The sequence below is a fragment of the Cavia porcellus genome, unplaced genomic scaffold, assembly GCF_034190915.1.
Source record: "Cavia porcellus strain 051 isolate PalLab524CR breed Dunkin Hartley unplaced genomic scaffold, mCavPor4.1 scaffold_29, whole genome shotgun sequence".
Classification (NCBI taxonomy): Eukaryota; Metazoa; Chordata; class Mammalia; order Rodentia; family Caviidae; genus Cavia; species Cavia porcellus.
The window spans coordinates 37,017,609-37,021,941 of NW_026947512.1; positions in this window are offsets into that span (position 1 = coordinate 37,017,609).

Genomic DNA, 4,333 nt, shown 5'->3' on the forward strand with positions numbered 1-4,333 from the left:
GAGTTCATTACTCCATCACACTGTAGTCTATGGCTGCTCTCTTAGTCCTAAGCCAGTACCAGAAGTCATGGGAATAGGAATTAATGACCTTCATCTCAAGCTACAACCTTGAAAACAAAACCCACAGCACCTCCCGCCTTGGCAAGATGAGATATGACTAGGTTGCTTGGATGCACATCTCAAAGTCCAGGCAGCCCCCATGTGAGGCAGACAGGAGTCCACGCCATGAAAAAAAAAGGGCAGCAAGGGAACCTCTCAGTCACAAAGCAGATGTCCAAACCTAATCAAGAAGTAACCTGAAGCAAGAGACAATCAATGTTTTGGCAAGGCTGTGGTTTCCTAATTAAACAGAACCTTGACTTAGCATTATAGTATGCTAGAGATAAGCTTAATTATAAACAAGCAAAACATCAAGCAAATTGTGGAAATTATTAGCATGGATTATCAGCTGAAGGACACCTCTGGAGATTTCTAGCTGTAGCAATTTCTAAAATATTTGATCTAAGAAAAGACAAAGAAGTACATTGCACAATAGATTCCCTAGTGCAAATTTTCTGCTAAGGAAAACAACTTAAGTAATGTGCATTGCGCCACTATATGCAATGAAGAGTTAGTCTTCCTTTCAATGGCACATAAAAATAGAAAGCATTATGAGTGTTAAAGCTGGACAAGTTTTTAAATATTACTGTTTTTAATTTGTTGCACATTGGAAATTTTTTGAAGATCTCAGCACTCTAGGAGGCTGAGACAGGAGAATCAAAAGTTTAAGCCCAGCCTGTACCAATTAGTGAGACCTTGTCTCAAAATAGAAAAAGCAAAAAGGGCCAAAGATTTAGGTAAGTGCAAAGGACCTGACCTCAATCCCCAGTAACACACACACACACACACACACACACACACACACAGAGAGAGAGAGAGAGAGAGAGAGAGAGAGTAAATCATATATGTAACCTCAGCATATTTAGAACAAATGAAAAATATTTTATCAATATAAATTTTATAAAGTCATATTTCTGTTAAATGCTATAAATTCAGGTACTGACAAGAAGAAAGTTTGTTGGGTAAATGAGATCAGAGCTTATGGATGACTTGCAGACTTACATCACTGAGAATATAATTTATTTTTATATTTTCTTTGTAACTACTGTTGGAATGACAGTAATTCCTACAGATAAATCACTGCAAATGGTGATAGATGGTTTTGTTACAGCTTTTCTTACTACCTTAGGGTATTCTTTAATTAAACTCAGCAAAAAACTGTTATTCCAAAGTCTGCACTAAAATGTGTTATTTACATTCACAATATATTAATAAGTTGTCATCTCCAGTGAGTTAAAAGACTTTTTTAAGTGATTGTGATAGAGATAGATTGCTATATTCTTTATACAAAAATCAGCTCTTTTTATTCCTGGGTACACAGTTCAACAAAATTTGCCAACCTTCTTTGCAGCAGTTTGAACTCTAGCCAAGGAAGTGTCAGCAGAATTGACAAGTACTACTTCCAGAACGCACCTTGCAAACCTGTTGTGGATGATCCTCCAACCCTTTCCTTAACATCTGGCTACAGGAAGAGGAATCTGGTGATCCAGAGGAAGGCAGTTCATAAAATGGAAGGAATTAAGCTTCTAAAAATCCTTCTATAAGAAGGCTATCAGCACACCAGGCACATCCTTACTAGATTTGGAAGAGCAAAGAATAAACTTTGCCTGTGTCAAGCAACTAAATTTTGGAACATTTGTCATGGCAGTACTAACTTGCTTACTAATTAATATAATGGTTTAAGATATATATGAAAATCATATTTGAATAAAATGTTTAATACCTAGTGCACTTATCAAGAATCCATATTTAAAAACTAGACCTTTGATCCACCAACTTTATAGAGGCATGATTTTCTTGTTGTAGGATAAAGAGCTCTCACTCTCAGCCACCAGAAAGTTAGTAAGCTTTCTATACCTATTGAGAACACCAATACAGTCAAGATAGCTTCAGTTTTCACATAGTAAGTACCATGGCATTGAGAGAATTAATGTGCTGCCCTTTCTATCTAAAACTATACCATCTTGGCATGTGCATCCTTTATGAGCCTCAGAACACTCAGATATTGTAATACAAATTTGTGAGCATATTGTAGAAAGTAGAAAGTAAGATCTCTATATTATTCTAGTAAATCTCCATGAGGAGCAGCTTCTCTGCTATTTCATTCCTGGTGGATTAGCCAAAGTAAGAAGAGAAGCTATAAAACAGCAGAAAGGCCAGTAAACTCAGTGTCAGAGATTCAAATTCAAGTCCCACACTGATTTCTTATCAGCCATACAAACTCGGACAAATTGTTAAACTTTATCTGCAAAATTAACAAATGAGATCATTGTGAATAGCAACTAAAACCAAACATAAAATTCCCTTAGAAAATATAAGGAAGTACACAAAAATGTAAAATACTGCAGTTACTGATGATTCTGCATAATCTAGCAGATCTGTAATTATTTTATCAAAGAGCACTGCACTGAAATATATGATTTAGTATAAGAAGTCATAGATTTGTCTTTATGCTTTCAATGCCTTTAATTAAATCTGAGTGCAAGTGGCAAAAAAATATGACTGTGGTTTAGTTCCCTCCCCTATAAGTCTTAGTTTACTTTCTGCTTTTACATAGCACCTTTATTGTTGTGTTCTCTGGGAGGGGGGAACAAATCCTGTGTCCTCATATGGTAGGAGATAAAAAGGACAGAGACTATTACAAATCCATGAAATAATTGACTTATAAATTTTAGCTCACAATTTTAGGAGCTTCAGTTCATGATTACTTGTCGCCTTACTTTGGGTTAGTTGACATACCTGGGTGGGGTCATGGCGGGAGGACATGGTACCGTAAAACTGCTACTTCCTTGCTGGAAAGGGAAAGAAAATGAGGAAGAGCCCAGGGTTCCTCAGTTCCCTCCAAAAACTCAGTGATTAAAGACCTCCCACTCACCTCTAAATTTCTTCCCCTTCTCATCAGAGCCAAACTAAACATTTACAAGAGCACTAATCCCACAAGAAGGGAAGAATGCTAGTGACTTCATCACTTCCCCCAAAGGCCCAACCTCAACAACACCACATTATGTACTACATTCTAACATGAATTTTGAAAGGACAATTCTCACTCAGAGCTTTGGCACCCAATTTTAATCATTTTCTTTTGTGTCTTCTTTCTTTCTTTCTTTCTTTTTCTTTATTTTTGTATAGCTGACAATAAGCTAATTCTAAACAAAATAAATGTCTTGGTTACTTTTCTCTCTTTGCTGAGACAAAATAGTTGATGTCCAAAATGAAGGAAGGAAAGGTTTACTCAGCTTACAGAGTTTAGAGATTTCAGTCCACACTCAGCTAGTTCCAAGGCACAGTAGCTTGGCTAAGGGGCAGTAATTCGTGGCAATGGCAACTAACAAGAGCAAAAAGGACTAAGAGGGAAAAAGCACATCTCCTTCCTTCCCTATAATGTATGTTGGCTACCTGCTCTGGGTGGGTATAGCACTCATACCACCAGTCCCAGTGCTAGACAACAAACCAATCACAAATGCTAGATTCAACTGCCTCCATGACAACATGACGCTTGGGGGGCCATCCAAACTTAAACCATAACATTCCACCCTGCCCTCCCAAATACTCATGCATATCCTTTGTGCAAAAGACATTACGTCCATCTCCAAGAGTTGCCAAAGTCCTAACAGGTTCAGCATTACTGAAAAGTCCAAGTCCCAAGTCTCCTCCAAGATCCAAGGCAAACTCTTAGCTGTAACCCCCTGTATAAACAAAACAAAGTTAAAAGCTTCCAATATGTGATACAATGGTACAAAATGGAATACAAAGGATTGGAACCAAAACAAGCTCAAAATCCAGCAGGACAAACATTAAGTCCTGGAGTTTGAAGTTCAGCATCTAAGGCAATCTGGTTGTGAGCTCCAAAAAGCTTGAGTAACTCCACCCCCACAGCACTTCCAGTGGTTGCAGCTCCCATGGCTTCTCTCTTAGGCCTGCTCTGCTCAAACCTTGCAGCTTTCCTTAGATGATCCACGCTCCTGGCTCTTTTAAACTTCAGGGTTCTGTACTACACCTTTGGCTTTACATCCACAGTTTCACCTACTGCCCTCTCAGGAGCATGCTGCTTGGCCTCCCAGGCCCTCTGAAGTCAGGGTGGAACCTTTTTAACCACAAAACTTGTGCCTTCTCCATTCACCTAAAACCAAAACCACATGGATGCTACCAAAGTAAGCTGCCAGATGAAGCAATAGCCAGGCTTTCCTCTCTCTTGGCTTTTGGAGTCAAGTGTCTGGATCACCGAGCACTCTGA